The sequence below is a fragment of the Thunnus albacares genome, chromosome 2 (assembly GCF_914725855.1).
Source record: "Thunnus albacares chromosome 2, fThuAlb1.1, whole genome shotgun sequence".
In the NCBI taxonomy this organism is placed as follows: Eukaryota; Metazoa; Chordata; class Actinopteri; order Scombriformes; family Scombridae; genus Thunnus; species Thunnus albacares.
In genome coordinates, this window is record NC_058107.1 from 24,002,099 (window position 1) to 24,016,157 (window position 14,059).

At 39.2% G+C, this 14,059-nt stretch overlaps 1 protein-coding gene across 5 annotated transcripts in view; it reads right to left on the minus strand.

The window, feature by feature from the left end:
• pde4d (phosphodiesterase 4D, cAMP-specific) overlaps positions 1 to 14,059 on the minus strand; it is a 191,432-nt gene that overhangs the window by 35,378 nt on the left and 141,995 nt on the right. The window lies entirely within an intron of this gene.

A 14,059-nucleotide genomic window follows, 5' to 3' on the forward strand; every position in this document is an offset into this window, starting at 1 on the left:
CTGGAGTGGGAGGGGTTGTTTTGGTAGTAGTAATTCCTTTAAGGGTGGGACTTTATCACCCAGCAATCCTAACAAGCGTCTCGAGTGTCAGTCACTCGGCTACCTGAGTAACCTAAATCAATAGCTAAAACATGCCAATGATGAAGGTAGTGTTGGTTGAGTTGACTGAGTATCATTCATGTGGTTCCAATGTATGAGGAAACAAACTGAGAAAACAATGAATTAACTGAACAGCTCATTCTCTTCTTCTCAAGAATCAGAACTAGCGGAAACAGATTACGAAAGTATTGGCAGATGGTAGCATTTTTAAATTGAGAATTAAATGTGTGGGAGTGAACTGGGAAGAGGTGTGAAGGGAAATAAGCACAAAATTAATTTTTACTATCAATCACATTAAGTCCTTTTTAATAATGATACAATATGACTTGTATATGATGTATGATTATGAAATCTATATAGCTGAATGCTAAATATTTCAACTGATAAATTTACTGAACTGAATGGTTAACATATAAACAGCAATTACTGAAGCTACATAAATTCTTTTAACATTTCATTTGTCAGGTAAAACTATTTGGTTTTACTTTCCGATTTAAAAATGCTGCACACCAACTACACCAATACAGAGTAAGTTATTTAAGTTTGTATGTGTTCATTTTCACACAACATCAGCAGTACCATGCTGTCTATAAACTGGAATCACCAATGTGTTGCTAATGTAAAATAATAGCAGATAATGTAAAATAAGTTTGAATTCAGAGCTCAGAGGGTATCATCTGCTGTGAGAGTTGTGAGCCAAGAAGCTAATATTAGCACTCTACCAGGCAAGTCACACAGGTGTGTCAGCTGGCTGGCATGTCAATCACATATGAATGAAGCATGTCAAGATATTATATCTTTGTATACATTGTCTGTGTGTTAGTCATGTGTGTAGCTTGTATGCTTTAAATAAACCATGAATCAATCAAGTAGCAGCAAGCAGAAAAGAAGCACAAAAAGAAGAGCAATAAGACGTAGAGTAAGATGCTAAAGTGAACATATATGCATTTTAGCCTGATTATAAATAGTCATGTGAACGCACAGGCAATGTTTAGATATGTTGTCATCGTGGCATTATTGCAGAAGTTGGCTCTCAAGCACTGTCCTTCATCTATTTGGCACTAGTGTTACAGACAATTACTTCTGAATTGTATGTACAGTACACATCTCTCTGCTGCAGTTATCTATTGGAGATGAAGTGAACACACAGCACTAGATCATCAGACACAGTTAAAAAAGCAGGGCACAGCAAGTGCTACATCCCTAGTAGCTCCAAGAAGTAAAAACAAACCAACAACAAACACAGAAAAAAAACAAACAACACATGTAACCAGACACACGGGAGCATGTGCATACACATTATTCCATCCCTCTCATCTTGAAAACAATGAGAATATTTCCATGGTACCATGACTGCAACTTGCTAGAGACGCAAGTAACAAGACAGTGACATCAGTCAGAGGAAGCGTCTCTTTTGTTTAGGAGAGGTATGGGGTAAAGAGACGGGAAGTGACAGAAAGGGAAATGTATCCATCTCACCCAGCTTTCATGAAGGAACAATAAATTGCTCATTGACTGATAATACTATGGTCATCCACTTCATAGCTACTGATACTTCAGAGCAAATTACGTAGATGTGCTTTTATGTCACGGAAGAAAACAGGCGGACCTGAGGAGAGAGCAAGACGGATGTCATGTGCTAGTTCTCTTGCATACGCACATGCAGATTAGCTGACATGCAGAAACGTTCACACATGACATATCAGCAAATGCATGCGCATTAGCCACACATGCAGATGCACTCCAGCACATAATAAAGCCGAGTTACCCTCAAATAATCTCAAGTAAGTGTGAAACCTTTCAATGCACAGTAACCTGGGAATCTACAGCAGCTCAACACACACACACACACACACACACACACACACACACACACAAGCTCACAATAACATTAAGGGTTTTGGTAAGTTTAACCATTTAATGGATGGCTTCCCTCCACATCACCATGTGTCCATCAAATTTCATGTCATATAAGGAGTGAATTCTTATCAATGAAAGACATTTTTGAAGCCTTTCAGGAGTATGAGTGTGAAGCAGATTGGCTGCTGCCTGCATGGATGGTTGGCATCTTATGTAATTTGTGGCCATGTGTGAAGCACTTTAAGTGAGTTACAGTGAGTTGAATAGGCACATCTAATGTTTTCAGTGTAGCATGGCAGAATGATGTAGTTTATAGCCTGGTCCAAGTGGTGAAACTAATCCTATTACCACAGTCTGCACATTCCACTTGGTCAAGGAAAGAACAACGAAAGAGTCCAGTTTCTAAGAAAACTGGGGCAGTCTTACCGCCACCATAAAACCACATGAATCCTAAATGAAAACAGAACAACACAATGACAAGAGCTATGCTAACACACTCTACCATTGTTACAATGTCACCCCTCTAAGTTTAATGTTTAACAAAGTTGAACACATTTAGACTTCATGAATTTACTTTAAAGAGGTAGATGTGTTCACTAAAAAAAAAACAATCTGCGCCTGACATGATTTCATTAACAAACACAGATTAGAAGTTGGATCTTGGGTTCTATTGCACATAACCAAATTATTTTAACAACAGACTCACTATACAGTATATAAAACACTGTATTACTCTTTTGTCTTGAAACAAAGACTGTAGCACACATCCATTCACATAAACACACATCCATATATAGTGAGTATTTACTTTTAGCTTCACTACTGCCATCCCCAGGAAGCAGAGGTACAAGACACCAACAAAAATAATTGACCTGGTCCTGCTCAACAGGGGTTACATTTGCAGAAAGCAGGCATGTTACTGTTGGTTTAACTTCTGCTCCCAAAGATTTTTCTATTAAGAATGAATTCAATTTCAACTTTGTATAGTACACTAGAAGAAATATTAAATCTGATGCAACTCCCTGAATGCCATAAAGGATCTATACCTTTTCTTGTCAGCACTGATATTATGTAGGTGTTAATGTGTCATAAAATCTTACCAAAAACAAATTGAAGCCAATGTTGTAATAATTATGTTAACATTATACATTTTCATTTATGTAAGAAATAATAAAATAAAATAAATACTTAATGCTATACTGAATATGTCCTCATTAATGCATTTTCCTTTTCAGCATACACATTTATATAGAGTATTTATATAATGAGCAGGTATAATGCAAATGTGTCTGTCTGGCAGTGTGGGACGCAAATCATTGAACTAATGATTTCTAATGATTTTGTTGACATTGTTTCTATTTTATCAGCTCAGTTTTAAGATCACATTAAATAAATAAATAATTGAATGCATAAATTAAAAAAAATTATATCTTGTCTCTTTTTACTTTTTTTTTTTTTTATTTTTTACAATGACAGCAAAACAAAACCTCAATTCATGTAATAGAAAGTACCTTCTATGGTGTCTAACAGCTGATTGCATTATGTTAATGGTAACTTATTACGTCAGTTGTAGCACAAATCTAATTAACATCACTTCATGAGATTGTGAAACATATTCTATGCAATTCTATGAAACTTAGAGAGACACCACTGCCACCTAGTGGCCAAGTGACAGTATAATTCTTGCCATAAAAACAGATGCATAAATTAAGTGACCACAATAATTGATGAAATGATTGATTTTGTGTCAAACAAAGAACTTTTCCATGAACCAAGTACAGTATATGGTGCAGAAAAACACGCTCAGTAAATGCTGATATAAATAGCACTTAACTAAGGAGCAGGCAGTGAGCACAGATGGTTGGTCCACAGTATTGACAAGGCTCTATCCATATCTATATGTCTACAAACGCCACCAGCCATTACCTTAGGTTCATATTCAAATACTATACAGGCTCAAACACACACACATACACAACTGAACTTCATGTTCATGTACACACACACAAAAACCAGAGGTACGAAGGCACAGGAATATGTACATCAGATGATAGCACATCTTAGTTTTTTCGGGGGTCGCTGAGTGCATGTTAGTCAGACAAATGCAGTATGAAAATGGGCCTAACAAGGTCTTAATTTCTGTGCAAGCTGTAATGGACAGAGAGTGCTCTGATTATTAGCTTACTCACTGCTCTGGTTAGTGAACGGGCCTGTGCTCCTGAACACCTTGATGCTTTAGATGATGACTGGATGGAACCTGCTTATCTTTCATTTACCTTGCTCTTAACTGTGTTTTGTAAAAGCAAAATAGCAGCTCGCTAGTGTGGCACAGAGAGGCACAAACATGCACAGACACACACTTTCAGGTTGACACTATAGGTTCAGTAGAGTAAACAGCAGAACTAAGGCTTCGACAAAGCTCTAACAACACAAGCAGCCACCAAGCAACGAGCGTTTACACAATTGCTTGGTTGTGAGCACAGTTCCAGTTCACTGTGTTGTCCAGGTGGAGCTATTCATCAGCTAATGTTCTGATAAGAGAGAACACACACCACTTTGTGTACACTCATGTAACTCATACAAATACATAAATCCACACACATGCACATTGCATAGACACAGTTCACACACAAAGAGCAATAAGAAAGAAAGCTTTTAAGCTCCTAGAGTCCTGAGCTGTCCTATGACTTCTCACTGATTTACTCCATCTCAACTTATCATATGCAAGCAAAAGTTGGATCTTTCCTATATTAAGCAAAAAAAGAAATGGTTTTAAACCTTACCTAAAAAGCTGTCAACATTCAAGAATGTTGACATAAAATAGTTTCACATGAAAACAAATCCTACAAATCCTAAGTACAATGCTTCAAATTTAGGTTGACTGATATGCCCTCCCCCTTCCCTCCCACAAAAGGTTTCAGTTCCAGAGAGCAGGCATACCCTCTCCTGCCACGAGGTTTGATGTCGATGGGCTTGTTCGTGGCGTAGGGTGAGCCGTTGGAGCAAGCATGGCGGTAGCGGGCTATCCTCTCCAGAGATAGATAATCTGAGTTCACAGGCAAACTCATTTTGGCCAGGTCCTTTCACACTACCAAGCACACACTTGTGTCAAGTCAGATGAAGAAAGAGAAAGAGGGAGCATAGAAGGAGTGACAAGCCTGATAAAGGGGTGTGTGAGAGGAGGTGCATGGGAGAGGAGAGGGCTCAGGATAGGTGTGACTTGAACGTGAGAAAAAGATGGAGAGAGATGGAGAGTGAGAGAGAGATGCAGGAGAAGGAGGAGCAAAGTGCAGGCACAGAGCAAACTATTTTATCTCTTTTCTCAAATAACTATCAAGATTCAGTATTGACAAGAAAAAAACAAATAATGACAAGAATAGAATGTTTTTAGTGATATTATAGACTTGCTGCATAGTCACATAATTATGCTATATGTTCAGTACTACTTCAGGTAAAGCTTTGTGGATATGGCCTTACTTCTTCACACACATGTCCAACAGTTGAAATTGTGCCAGAACACTTGCTCAATTACTGTACACTGGCCGGCATAAACTGGTTTATATTTGGACTGGATATATCTTGGAATGCCCTTTCTTTATCTGACAGGGCTGAGGAATGTTGCGGTACATTGGAGAAGAGCTATTTCTCCTCAGGTAACAGCAAATGTTCATATTGTCTCAAAGGTTTTGGTGAGATCCTTGGTTAATGTCTGTGTGGCATTCATTTAGACACAAATGTAAAAACAGGCTACCAAATAAACAGTTCTATGCACTTGAAAAAGAAATTTCATCCAGGTCCTGTGTCTATGTTTCAAAATTGTATGCAGTTTCTGTGAATGATGAGCTATCATCCAAATGTAGCTTAAGCTACAGGAGTAAGCTCAAACTCTGATTTAACATGAGCATGCAAAAACATACTGACTTTTAAAGTATTCTCTCCCAAATTACAATAAGTATTAGCAATCTTAGTTAAAACAAAAACAACAACAAAACTGTTCCATGTAGTTATACTATCTGTGGAATACAGTGGAATAATTCCAGATATTCAAGCAAGACTATTTTTGCACATTGTGCACATTTGCACAAACTGTCTTTGGTTAATAATAATAATAATAATAATAACAATAATAATAATAACAATATGGAGCACTGATGATATCATAAACAAGAGGATTAAGTTACCTCACATAAGGGTATTCATTTTGGCAGCAAATCAAATTTTATGTAGGGAAATCGAATGAGACCAATCAGACAAAACCACCAACCCCAATCCTGGTGATTCCTAATTTCCACCACTAGGGTGCAGTAGAGCATCACAAAAAGTAATCTTGAACCAATAGTGCGACACCTTTAGTCATGAATACATGTCAACCGAACAACCATAAAGGGGAATTTCAGCCAAAATGTTTACAGTGATTACTAGGGCATACATATTTATAAAATCAAACATACATCTGTGTTATTTCATAGGGTGTCATTATATTTTAAAATGAGACAGAAGAACAGGATCAATTGTAGCATTAAGATTTATGGTAATTTAATTAAGATTAATGGCATTTGTTATAATGTTCTCTTATTTTCAGACACCTCAGCAATATCAAGATGAAATCTCCCAACTGTTCTCATCTACCAGCAGGGGGCAGTCTCCTCTACAGGGAAATTGCAAGTACAAGAGCACAACTATCAGCAGCACAGAAGACACAGAGCTGTGAATCTCTGCAGAGTTACGGCTTCTGCTCAGCACTGACAGAAGCAGCCAGCATGTGACAACAGCTCCTGGGTGGACAGGGAGGCTGTCACAGTCACAGACAACACAGGCTTCCAAACGCATACTGAACATCTGAACACCATCATATGAACACAGCCACACACACACACACACACACAGCCACACACACACACACAAACACACACACGTACTGGCTGAGTGCAACCACTATAGTACAAAAACACAAACCACAACATGTACAGACAGATGAAACACACACAGATCAATACAACAGCACGACCTGTTTCTCTTGCTCCCTCATTTGAGCACACAACCTGTAACACAAGCATATGTTTGCGTAGCTACAGAGTCGCCACACACTGTCAGTGCCAGCGATGAGCTGTGACAGAGTGCCAGGTGACGGGAGCGACTGTCGTCACTCAGTGTCCCTGAGGCTCACTGCCATGAAACCAGAACCACTGTATCTGAATGTTGAAACATGCACATACAAGTTGCATCACCTTTTTTGAAGACAAAGTGCAGGTAAACACAGTTGAAGTAGGTTCTTGTTTTTTATAATATAATGCATATAATATTTTAAGGGACTTAAAAACATTGTGGAAATAGTTTTATATTCAGCATTCTAGTTATCTAAAAAATTAAAAGACAGCAAAACAATATGATTTTCTTGTTGCATAAAAAGGTTCTAATTAAAAAATATAACACACCATTCACAAACTTGACAGAGACACCAGTAATTACAGCTATGAAGATGAACCAGTGATAGAAACAAGCAGGCAGAGATGCAGACTCTACAGGTTAAGTACGAAATTGCATAAACAGCTAATTGACTGGCGGTGTGCCAGAGAGACGGGCAGGGCTTTGTGAAGCGCTCTCCACTCATGACTGGCAGGGTCAGTGACCTCGTTAGGGGCTTAGGGACAATGTAGCCTGACAGACTGGGACTAGGACAGAGGAAGAGGGATGATGGAAAGACGAGCTCTAGCTAATTAAAAGATAGAGACATATGAGAAGCCAGCTGAATGGTAAGTTAAGTCAGTGAGAGAGATAAGCACTGAAAGAGAAAGGCAAGGGAGAGTGAAGATCAAAAAAACAAACAGAGGAGATGGCCAGAGCTGTTTTAATTTTTTATTACTAGTATTACTACTGTAATATGATACCTGAGTGTTTAATCCTACTAACAATATGACACATTTTTCAAAATCTTACTAACATGTTTTCCTACAAATCTCTTTATCATAATAAAATATAAAAATATAAAAAAATAAACCAGTTTTCAAATGTTAAATGCTATCCAAACTATAGATTATGGATAGACCAAGTATCACCGATGATGTGGCCCATCCACATAAAATAAGGTTCTTTCTCAATGCCATTATAAAATGTAATGGTTTCTCTACATTTATTCAGTCATAGGCAACTCAGTTTTTAGGGGCAGAGCATGTCTAGCCTCGTACTACCTTACATAAAAATGATCCCAAAGAGTTCCGCACTGTGAGGTTTATAGATTTAAATTTTCAAATAGAGAGCACTGGTATCACGAGTACCCAGTATACAGAAGGCTGATATCATGCTGAGGTACTGGAATGGAAAGAAAAGGCTGGATTGGTGCATTCCAAGTTTTAACACTAGCAGCTGTGCAAGAAAATTTTGATGCCAGCTTTTGGTGCTTGACAGTTTTCCATACTTGGTGTTACAGACACATTTTGGTCAGAACAAAAAAGCACTGAGGTTTGATGGTCCACAAAATTAGTCAGTAGTCTGAGATTCACCCCTACAGCATTTTAGAGACTGGTTCTTTGGGTCATAGCAGAATTACTCCTGAGCTCATACACATAGGGTTTCTCTAACATTTTAATGACATAGTTTTTCAATTTAGCATGAAGACACTGGTAAACTAAACTGACTGATACAATCTGACAAGAGTAGATGACATCCATACAGCAGTAACTGTCTTTATACTGCTTCCCTCTGGAGATAAATATCCACATGGACTGTGAGGAATTAAGAGACATGACAATGGTAGCTTATTCAGTTGGCCCTCTGTTGCAAAACTCTGTCTAGAGACAAACACATTCAGTAGACAGAGAAGACAGAGAAGGGAGGGATTTGCTTTCTGCCCATCTGTCTGGTTCAGCAGCTGATTGGTCTGTCGAGAAATCAGCTGATTGAGAGCAAATTGAACTATAAAAGGACGCAACAGACTATGTTGAGATATAGCATGATGAAAAATAAGGTATAACATTCTCTGTGGCTTGGAGCTCCTGTTACCGCCATGGCAACTGCGCCTCCACTGCCGATGCAAGAGAACTGAATCTGATTACAATGATTGGATATTTGTTTTCCAAGTATGTAAATTAGCAAACGTAATGTGATTAAGAAACAACAATAGAATAGCAATTGAGATTCATGTGGTACTGTATTTGCGTAAATGGAGCGGCTTTCAGCTAGTCATGCTGCTTGAAAACAGCTGTTGTTATGTGTGTCAAGGAGCAATTCCTTCGCCTCACTTCCCGCCTGCCTTTACAGTCCCCTACTAGATTCATGTTTATAATGTGGTTGCCATGGTGACCTGGCAGAATTCAAAAGGGACAGGTAGGTCCTAACAACCAATCAGCTGTCAGTTGCCAAGGACTCAAAGGCAGATTGTGTAATGAGAAAATGATAGTGACAGTGGACTTATCAGAGGGTCAAGGATGGAAGGCGATACAATTATCAACGCTGATTTGGAGTTTTAGTGATTTACATGTTAACATACCCTCAAAACGGTCAACCCAAACACTTCATCATAGGATGTGACTGTGGTTCATGCCAGGAAATTATCTATTCGCAGTAGCCACTCAATATTCACAGCAGCCATGCATGACTTACCTGTATTCTATTTATACATGCAGCTGACTCACACACCAGAGAGAGAATGGCTGAACTATTGTCTGTCTTGCACACTCATTAGAGCACAAAGGATAAAAGGGAGCACCCCCACCACCAAAAAAAAAAAAAAAAAAAAAATCTAGAGATGCGTGACTGCTGAAGGTAAGACCAACAAAAGCCTACTTTTGTGTGTTTTTTACACTGTAGTTGCTGTGTGCTTCATGCTGCTTCCACAGACATGATGAGTGTGCTGTGATGTGTAAAGGCCAAAGTGATGCTGGACAGTATGAATGTGAGAACCGTGTACCGAGACCAGCATGTAGAAATGTGTCTCAGAGGCAAAGAAAACACTTGTGTCAGCAGAGCTCTGCAGCCTGTCTGTCAGCAATAACTGGAACAAACAGTGTGCATCACATCAACGAGAGACATCTGGCAAACCAGCCCACCACTATTATCTAGTGCTACAACTTAGAATTATTTTCATTACCGATTAATCCATCAATTCTTTTTTTGATACATCGATTAGTTGTATAGTCCAAGGGCTCAGGATGATGTCTTTAAATGGCTTGTTTTGTCTAAACAAGCATCTTGTATTTGGTTACCTTAAATCAAACCTGTTTCAAAGCTGTTGTGGTGGCTGAGGTCATGATGCATCTCAGAATTGCTGAAACTAGACGACCTGTGGTGATAGACACGAACACGGAGACTGTGGGGGATTTGTTGTCTCAAAAATTTGTCTGGGACAGGCAAATTATGGCAGATGTGTCTGACTGCTCCTGAAATACTCCCGAAAATTGAAAAATTGTAAAAAAAGAAAAAAAGAAAAGGTCATCACAATCTCCCAAAGAGGAATGTCTTTACATTGATTGCTTTTGTCCAACCAACAGTCCAAAACCCCAATATATTCAATTTTTACGTCATTTACAATGTTGTAAAATTAGATGAAATATCTCCAGAACCAAATGTAAAAAGTAAAAGCAAAAACTACATCTGTTCACTCTCATCAGGTGATATAAATGAGCCAAAGCATTTCTTAATAAACTAATCATTCTTACACCAATGTCAATAAGATGCCGGTGAAATGAAAACAATATTGTTTACCTGCTGCCAGTCATGTAGCTGTTCTAAGTGTTAGCAGTCAACTGCAGTACACATACAAAATCACCAGACCACTGGCTCAAAGACCAACAAAAGCAACTGTTTACAATCCAGGCTGATGGTATTTGGTTGGTTTATAATCTGGAAAAAAACAGTATAAGTAGCGTGAGCTTGTACGAGCCAGACATGATCACAGTGTTAGCCATTAATCGCAAATGAGATTTAATAAAAGGAATACGTGGTGCCAAGTTGGGCATGGAACAGCACAACAAAACCTTCACATGAAACGTCTTTTTGATGTCCCTTCCTGTGCCTGTGCGTGCTTGTGCATCTCTAGGCAGCATGCGGGTGTGTGTTACAGTACATGTTGAGTAATAATATCATGATGTGAGAGTTAAACTGCTTCTCATTATCAGGGCTGATGTCCAGTCCTGCTAAGCTCTTTGAAGATCTGCTTTTAACTCAACACCGCACAGTACACACTCAGTTATGGACTTCATAGCAGACACTGTCTTGGCCAGCAAACTGAGACAAACGTTTTCTGATGGATGCATTGATGGAGAGATGAACGGATGGATGATAACTGGATGCAGATACCCAATAGGCTCTTAAATATCACGCACGGACACACACACAGTTCTAGCTGTAGTGCACCGCAAGCACATGGTGAAGCTAATAGGTTTAACTTGGCAGCAGTCCTGGTGATGTCAGACTAATCCCTCATTAAAACCCTGATGACATCACCACACTGGTGAGAATATAATATGTGAGAGCTGAGGCCGCATGCTTGTGGAGAAGTTCGAAGAGTGTGTGTGCATGTGTGTGTGTGTGAGGGATACCCTGCCGGTGTACACCATGGGTGCCCTCACCACAGTCCAGGTAATCCAGGTTAAGCTGTTCCTCAAAACACACACACACAGGGAACACTAGCGTCACAGCGGCTACCTCAATAATACTATGTCCTCATATGCAGTTTATTGAGTACACTTCCCTGCTCACACAAACAACTTTGACCTACAGACAGCAGAGAAAGAAGATTGTAGAAAGGGTTGACATCTGTTAACCCTGTGTACAGACCTTTGGTGCATTGCTTTGAATTGACATAAAAGTCAATGACAGCCACAAGTGTCTGCATCAACAGTTAGTATTCAACAAAAGTAAATGTTTAAACAACTAAAATGTGTACAGTTGGCTGATTTTTTCACAATGCCAAATTTGCTGATTATATCATTTGAGAAACATGTGCAATCCTGGGGCTCTGGCACAATGCAGTGTCTAATTATTACCACCCGGAGTGAAATATGCAAATCCACAAAAAAATTAAAACAAAGAAAAACTTTGTTGCTCAGATGTTTGACGAGAAATGGGTCATTCAAGCAAACAGGCGAGCCACAAATATGCAAATACAAAAGTGCAAAGAGTGATGTGCAGACGGGCAATCAGAGAAACTTTTGCCAGTTCAGTGAATAGGGAGTTGATTAAGTAGGCACATTAAGGACACGATCAAAATGGAATAAGTGAGGAGTGAATCACCTGGTATGAAGAGGCTGATACCAGGTTCAGAATTCAGTGTGGACAGCATGAACCCATCCTGTTGAGTGTCAACATTACAGACTGATGGTGGTACTGATGTAAGTGCATAGGGGCCCTTTATACTGTATATATTAATATTGTCAAGATGCCACAAGTTCACTAATCTCAACCCAATAAAAGTATGTTTTGGAGGACGTGACACGACACAGAGTATGTGCAGCATGAATGTGCTGCTGGACAAAATAAAATCCATGTGGAACAGTTAACAAAAAGGGGGTCAGTACTGCCTATGTGTATGGAATAAAGAGCATAATAAGAGGTGTTATCACAAACACACTGTTATTGTCTGTGTGCATTCCTGTCACGCTGAGATCGTGTTATTCTACACCCTGCAATGTGAGAGTCTGTCTTACCGGATGGATGAGGTGTGTAACAGTTAGGATTGTGCAAGTGGGAATGTATTTCCTCTAAGGAAGTGCTGTACAACTGCAATCTTAATATGCCAGTGCATGCAAAAATACAGAGGAAGGAGAAATTTGTAGACTAAACATTGGTTAAAAAAAGAACTCGGATATTCAGACTTTGGATAGAAAGTCTGAGACAAAGGACCAATAAAACTAAAACAAATAAGGAATGCAGAAACAAACAGTTATCAAAGAAAACTCATTTGTTTAGTTACATTCATTGATATATTTTATGTGAACTCGAACTTTACAGATCAACTAAATGACACAATGCTATACTGTAACGGAAACACGACCTGGCAAACCATTCACCTTCATATACCCCCACAGGTTTCCCAGCAAGTTATAGGATTATAATATAAGTGTGAGGTATGTGTTCACGCATGCGTGTACGTGTGTGTACGTGTGTGTACGTGTTCATGCGAGCGTGTGTGTGAGGGGACTCCCTCTCCAAGCCAAAGCCTTTCTAATCTGTTTATATGCCTCCTCATAAATGCTGTCGTCATCATGGCAATCCTAATCACCATCATCGTCACGAGCAATCCCCTCCTGGGATGAACATCGTCATCATCATGCTTTCCTGGTAATTCCCATAACGTTTGTGATGTTCCGTGTCTTAATGTCTGTAATGCAAACCACAAGTGAGATGGTTGAACTATAAAAGCTGACTAAGTGAGGTGTGCTGAGAATGAGTGTATAAATTTTCTTGGATAAATCAACATACGTTCGGAAATCAAAATCTAAAAAGGGGTTATATGTTGAATTGTGGCCTCTAACAAAAACAGCAGCCAAGAAATCAATGCCAGATGACCCCCTGCTTCTAAACACACACACACCCAGACAGAGAGAAAACTGTGACGCATAAACCCCTCAGTCTCAGTGCATCTTAAAGAAAACCCCAGGGCTAGGCCTCCGCACTGTTTACCTTGAAACACTATTCTCCACATCTTTTTGTTTCATTACAACTGTTTGTTTTTTAGCTGTGGTGGGAGTATATAACAAGCCGCTCTCAGAGAGCTCCTTTGTTCCTGCAGGAAAGGGCTTGGTCATGATAACATCTGTTGGCTAACCACAGGTTTTGTTTGGGTCAAATAGTGACGTACATGGCTGCACAGCGGCACTCTGACTCGCCATAGACTGAGTAATGAAATTTCCTAATTTCTTTGTATTTTGTCACTGAATCAGCAGTGACATTTGGCTGTTAGGAACATTGTAAAGAGTATTTGATCCCAGTTTGTATCAAGAATTTTGTATGTTACGTAGTTCAAAAGACCTTGAGAGAGTACCCTTCTCTGCTGGTCTTTATGATTTCTAATTATGGAGACACAAGAGTAAAAGTCTGCAGCCATGCTAGCATCTCTGTGAGTGTGTGCAGTACTGTGGTGCTATAACATGCTCTCAATGAC